At 31.8% G+C, this 7,300-nt stretch overlaps 1 pseudogene; it reads right to left on the bottom strand.

Moving 5' to 3' along the window:
• Positions 1-4,519: 4,519 nt before the first annotated feature.
• LOC119608171 lies at positions 4,520-4,926 on the bottom strand (annotated as a pseudogene).
• Positions 4,927-7,300: the final 2,374 nt, after the last annotated feature.

Below are 7,300 nucleotides of genomic sequence, written 5' to 3'. Positions count from 1 at the left end.
TTTTGGTAGAAAATAAAGGTGATCACAGATTTCCATCCTTTTGGATCTATCTCTTCTAGTTTAGCTAAAAAATGGACTTTTATGTTTTCACTAAAAAAAAAGAATTTTGGTAGAAAATAAAAGTGATCACAGATATCCATCCTTTTGGCCCTATCTCTTCTAGTTTAGCTAGAAAATGGACTTTAATGTTTTCACTCTAAAAATCAAATTTTGGTAAAAAATAAAAGTGATCACAGATATCTTTCCTTTTGGCCCTATCTCTTCTAGTTTAGCCAGGAAATGGATTTGTATGTTGTCACTCAAAAGTTCGAATTTTGGTAGAAAATAAAGGTGATCACAGATTTCCATCCTTTTGGCACTCTCTCTTCTAGTTTAGCTAAAAAGTGGACTTTTACGTTTTCAATAAAAAAAACGAATTTTGGTGGAAAATAAAAGTGATCACAGATATCCATCCTTTTGGCCCTATCTCTTCTAGTTTAGCTAGAAAATGGACTTTATTGTTTTCACTCTAAAAATCAAATTTTGGTAAAAAATAAAAGTGATCACAGATATCTTTCCTTTTGGCTCTATCTCTTCAGGTTTAGCCAGAAAATGGATTTGTATGTTGTCACTCAAAAAATCGAATTTTGGTAGAAAATAAAAGTGATCACAGATATCCATCCTTTTGGCCCTACCTCTTCTAGTTTAGCCAGAAAATGGACTTTTATATTTTCACTAAAAAATCGAATTTTGGTACAAAACAAATGTGATCACAGATATCTTTACTTTTGGCCCTATCTCTTCTAGTTTAGCCAGAAAATGAACTTTTATATTTTCAATAAAAAAATCAAATTTTGGTAGGGAATAAAGGTGATCACAGATTTCCATCCTTTTGGCCCTATCTCTTCTAGTTTAGCCAGAAAATGGACTTTTATGTGTTCACTCTAAAAATCGAATTTTGGTAGAAAATAAAAGTGATCACAGATATCTTTCCTTTCGTCCCTATCTCTTCTAGTTTAGCCAGAAAATGGACTTTTATGTTTCCACTCTAAAAGTCGAATATTGATAAAAAATAAAAGTGATCACAGATATCTTTCCTTTTGGCCCTATCTCTTCTACTTTAGCTAGAAAATGGACTTTTATGTTTTCACTTTAAAAATCGAATTTTGGTAGAAAATAAATGTGATCACAGATATCTCTTCTTTCGGCCCTATGTCTTCTATATCTCTCCTTTTGGCCTTGTCTCTTCTAGTTTAGTCAGAAAATGGACTTTTATGTTTTCACTCAAAAATGGAATTTTGGTGGAAAATAAAAGTGATCACAGATATCTTTCCTTTTGGCCTTACCTCTTCTTGCTTAGCCAGAAAAGTGATTTTTATGTTTTCACTAAAAAATGGAATTTTGGTGGAAAATAAAAGTGATCTCATATATCTTTTCTTTTGGCCCTATCTCTTCTAGTTTAGCTAGAAAATGGACTTTTATGTTTTCACTCTAAAAATCGAATTTTAGTAAAAAATAAATGTGATCACAGATATCTTTCCTTTTGGCCCCATCTCTTCTAGTTTAGCCAGAAAATGGACTTTAATGTTTTCACTCTAAAAATCGAATTTTGGTAGAAAATAAAAGTGATCAAAGATATCTTTCCATTTGGCCCTATCTCTTCTAGTTTAGCCAGAAAATGGACTTTTATGTTTTTACTCTAAAAATCGAATGTTGGTAGAAAATAAAAGTGATCACAGATATCAATCCTTTTGGCCCTATCTCTTCTAGTTTAGCCAGAAAATGGACTTTTATATTTTCACTAAAAAAATCGAATTTTGGTAGAAAATAAAAGTGATCACAGAGATCCATTCTTTTGGCCCTATCTCTTCTAGTTTAGCTAGAAAATAGACTTTTATGTCTTCACTCTAAAAATCGAATTTTGGTAGAAAATAAAAGTGATCACACATATCCTTCTTCTAGTTTAGCTAGAAAATAGACTTTTATGTCTTCACTATAAAAATCGAATTTTGGTAGAAAATAAAACTGATCACAGATATCTTTCCCTTCGAATTTTGGTAGAAAATAAAAGTGATCACAGATATCTTTCCTTTTGACCCTATCTCTTCTAGTTTAGCCAAAAAATGGACTTTTATATTTTCACTAAAAAATTGAATTTTGGTAGAAAACAAGAGTGATCACTGATATCTTTCCTTTTGGCCCTATCTCTTCTTGTTTAGCCAGAAAATGGACTTTAATGTTTTCACTCTAAAAATCGAATTTTGTTAGAATATAGAATTGATCACAGATATCTATCCTTTTGGCCCTATCACTTCTAGTTTACCCAGAAAATGGACTTTTATGTCTTCACTCTAAAAACCGAATTTTGGTAGAAAATAGAAGTGATCACTGATATCTTTCCTTTTGGCCCTATCTCTTCTTGTTTAGCCAGAAAATGGACTTTAACGTTTTCACTCTAAAAACAGAATTTTGGGTAGAATATAGAAGTGATCACAGATATCTTTCCTTTCGGCCCTATCTCTTCTAGTATAGCCAGAAAATTGACTTTTATGTTTTCACTGTAAAAATCGAATTTTGGTAGAAAATAAAAGTGATCACAGATATCTTTCCTTTCGTCCCTATCTCTTCTAGTTTAGCCAGAAAATGGACTTTTATGTTTTCACTCTAAAAATCGAATTTTGGTAGAAAATAAAAGTAATCACAGATATCTTTCCTTTTGGCCCTATCTTTTCTAGTTTAGCCAAAAAATGGAAGTGATCACAGATATCTTTTCTTTTGGCCTTATCTTTTCTTGTTTAGCCAGAAAATGAACCTTAATGTTTTCACTCTAAAAATCAAACAAAAAGTGATCACAGATATCTTTCCTTTTGGCCCTATCTCTTCTAGTTTAGCCAGAAAAGTGACTTTTATAATTTCACTCAAAAAATCAAATTTTGGTAGAAAATAAAAGTGATCACACATATCCTTCCTTTTGGCTCTATCTCTTCTAGTTTAGCTAGAAAATAGACTTTTATGTCTTCACTCTAAAAATCGAATTTTGGTAGAAAATAAAACTGATCACAGATATCTTTCCCTTCGAATTTTGGTAGAAAATAAAAGTGATCACAGATATCTTTCCTTTTGGCCTTATATCTTCTAGTTTTGCCAGAAAATGGACTTTTATGTTTTCACTCTAAAAATCGAATTTTGGTAGAAAATAAAAGTAATCACAGATATCTTTCCTTTTGGCCCTATCTCTTCTAGTTTAGCCAGAAAAGGGACTTTTATGTCTTCCCTCTAAAAATCGAATTTTGGTAGAAAATAAAAGTGATCACAGATATTCATCCTTTTGGCCCTATCTGTTCTAGTTTAGTCAGAAAATGGTTTTAATATTTTCACTCTAAAAATCAAATTTTGGTAGAAAATAAAAGTGATCACTGATATCTTTCCTTTTGGCCCTATCTCTTCTTGTTTAGCCAGAAAATGGACTTTAATGTTTTCACTCTAAAAATCGAATTTTGTTAGAATATAGAAGTGATCACAGATATCTATCCTTTTGGCCCTATCACTTCTAGTTTACCCAGAAAATGGACTTTAATGTTTTCACTCTAAAAGCCGAATATTGGTAGAAAATAGATGTGATCACAGATATGTTTGCTTTTGGCCCTATCTCTTCTATTTTAGCCAGAAAATGGACTTTTATGTTTTCACTCTAAAAATCGAATTTTTTGTAGAAAATAAAAGTGATCACAGATATCTTTCCTTTTGGCCCTATCTCTTCTAGTTTAGCCAGAAAATGGACTTTTATGTTTTCACTCTAAAAATCGAATTTTGGTAGAAAATAAAAGTAATCACAGATATCTTTCCTTTTGGCCCTATCTTTTCTAGTTTAGCCAGAAAATGGAAGTGATCACAGATATCTTTTCTTTTGGCCTTATTTTTTCTTGTTTAGCCAGAAAATGAACCTTAATGTTTTCACTCTAAAAATCAAATTTTGGTAGAATATAGAAGTGATCACAGATATCTATCCTTTTGGCCCTATCTCTTCTTGTTTAGCCAGAAAATGGACTTTTATTTCTTCACTCTAAAAGTGATCACCGATATCTTTCCTTTTGGCCCTATCTCTTCTAGTTTAACCAGAAAATGGACTTTTATGTTTTCACTCTAAAAATCGAATTTTGGTAGAAAATAAAAGTGATCACAGATATCTTTCCTTTTGGCCCTCTTCTTGTTTAGCCAGAAAATGGACTTTCATGTTTTCACGAATTTTGGTAGAAAATAAAAGTGATCTCAGATATCTTTCCTTTTGGCCATATCTCTTTTTGTTTAGCCAGAAAATGGACTTTCATGTTTTCACTCTAAAAATCGAATTTTGATAGAAAAATAGTCTTTATAAATATGTTTACTGACCTTTAAAAGAACCGATTCAGCATTGTTCACATAAATAAGAAAACAAAATTGTTTAACTTATGGTAGTAAATTTTCAGATCTCTTTTTTAAATTTTAGTCACTGGTCCTGAAAAGGTCCGATTTTTTTTTACAATTTTCAATCTCTATTTTCTTAAGCACGTTCACCACGAATACGTCTGTCCAATTGAAAATCTTTCGGCATAATTGTGACACGTTTTGCAAGAATGGCACACAAATTTGTATCTTCGAAAAGACCAACCAAATATGCTTTACTTGCTTCTTGCAAGGCCATAACAGCGGAACTCTGGAAACGTAAATCAGTTTTGAAATCTTGAGCAATTTCACGAACCAAACGTTGGAATGGCAATTTACTAATCAACAATTCAGTACTCTTCTGAGAACGAAGAATTTCACGCAGTACCGGGACGATAACGATGTGGATTCTAAACACCACCTGTGGCTGGTGCACTTTTACGTGCAGCCTTAGTTGCCATTGTTTACGTGGTGCTTTGCCACCAGTCGATTTACGGGCAGTTTGCTTAGTACGAGACATTTTCACTTCACTTTGATCACTTTTTTTTTTCTTTAACACACACTTAAACACTGTTCACACAAGAATATTCTGGCTGCGCAATTAATTCAATTCAATTAAATTTTTATTTCCAACAAATTTTCATTTTACATGTTTATAAAACTACATTTATGTTAACATATTTCCTTACATACTAGCGTACATTTCATGGACTTATCACATTAAAGAGGTACATATTTATAGCAATGCTGATAAATAATCATTCAAATTTAAATTTATATATTTATTCATTTACAGAGTATTCTCTAAAAAAGGGAAAAAAGAGACCAAAATTTTCTAAGATTAATACTTATGCTAAATAAAATAACTTAAAACTGGGGAAGATTATAATTTACAAAAGATCGTGAAGAAATATTTACAAGAAGAGTGATAGTAGAAAATATATTTACAAAAGTGAAGGCCTATGATCTATTGTGCAGTATTATACACCACGTTATCCAAGTCTAATGTACCTATTCTTCTATGGTAGAATAATAGGTTTGTACCCTGATAGAGAAGGCAGCCTCCCGTAACGTTTGATATATATTTACTTTGTGTTAATTTACTTTTATATTTTTAAATTTTGTTAAGTTGTGAATAAAATTTGAATAGAAAACATACACAATAATTGGCGACGAGGAAAATTTTTATAAAAATGGAACAACAATTTGCCCAAATGCTTAAGGATCAGCAAACTTGGGCACAACAATTGTTTGAACAACAACAAGATTTTTTTGCACGTTATATGAATAACGTTAACACAACTCCGAAGAAGAACATTCCGCCTTTTTCCAAATTTGATATCAGTTCAGACAATTTTTCTGCTTATTCCAATCAACTAAAAGAACATTTTAAAGCGAACGATGTCCAAGACGCCGAGCAAATGAAGTCCTACTTTTTATCGTGGATGGGTCAAGATTTATTTGAATTGGCAAGCAAATTGTTCGGAACAGAAAAACTTGAAATCAAAACTTTTCAAGAAATTATTTGTAAGCTAACATGTTAGCAGCAAGATTTAAGTTTCACAACAGATTGATGCAAGAAGGTGAGTCTTATGCAAAATGGTTACTTGAATTGAAGGGATTATCCAGAAATTGTTCATTTACATGCAAAAATTGTCAAATGGAATACGTTGATGAGATGATAAGAGATGCACTTATTTTAAATACGTCACATGAAATAGTAAGAACTGCCGCTTTACAAAAACAAAATCCAAAATGCCAAGAAGAAGCTTTTCAAAATCTTAAACAGCAACTTATTTCAACAACTAAACTTTCTCATTTCAATAATAAAGAGAATAAAAGAGTTCAGTTCATGGACGAAACCTTCGAAACCCTGGCAGCGAATTCATTTAGATTTCGCAGGACCATTTAAAAATTCGTCATGGTTCATATGTGTTGATGCTTTTTCTCATTATCCTTATGTTTTTAAAATGAATTCCACAACAACATCTGCTACAATTAATACATTGAAAAATATTTTTGCAATTGAAGGTCTCCCAAAAGTAATAGTGTCAGATAATGGGCCTCAATTTACTGCAGAGGAGTTTAGACTATTTTGTAATTCCAATGGGGTTACACATCTAACTACAGCGCCGTTTCATCCAGTTTATAATGGTCAAGCGGAACGGTTTGTTCGATCTTTCAAAACATTATTAAAGAAAAATATTGAATCTGGAAAAAACATAGATGAGTCCTTACTAAGTTTCTTGTCAACATATCAATCAACACCGATGGAAAACGATAAATTACCAGCAGAATTACTTCATGGTCGACAACCAAGAATAATGTTGAGCTTACTAAATCCATGTGAAAGAATTTCAAATGAAAATAGAATATCTAAGTTCAAAATAAACGATAATGTGGTTGCAAGATTATATGAAAAATCTAAACGTTGGGTCGATGCACGAATTCTAAAAGTATTAGGAAATATGTTATATTTACTTAGGACAACTGATGATAAAAGTATTAAACGTCATCAAAACCAAATACGTAAATCCGTTCCTACTATTCAAGAAAAATTAGCAGACAGAGATTTTAACAGAGCTCATGAATTAGCTAATTTATTTCCTCCCCATAATAATGCTGAACCTTCTGTCGTTTCAGATCAACCTGCTGGTCATAATAATTATAATAGAAAAGGACAATCTCAAAATTCAGCTGCTTCATCGGAACCTCGTTCTTTACAGCAACCAATTGTTCGAAGATCTATGAGAATAAGAAAATTAGTAGCCAATAATTCCTCAGCAGTAAATACAAAATTAAGGCGGAGGAATTGTGTGGTGGATGCTGTCATAGCATTTAAAATGAAACACCTTGTTGCATTGAATTGCATGTGCAGACTGATCTGCTTGATTTATTG

Source organism: Lucilia sericata, unplaced genomic scaffold (genome assembly GCF_015586225.1).
Source record: "Lucilia sericata isolate MDLA Ls3-8-SP2 unplaced genomic scaffold, ASM1558622v1 Contig000798F_arrow, whole genome shotgun sequence".
NCBI lineage: Eukaryota > Metazoa > Arthropoda > Insecta > Diptera > Calliphoridae > Lucilia > Lucilia sericata.
Note: the sequence above shows the minus strand (reverse complement) of the source record. Positions and strands in the feature narration are given on the sequence as shown.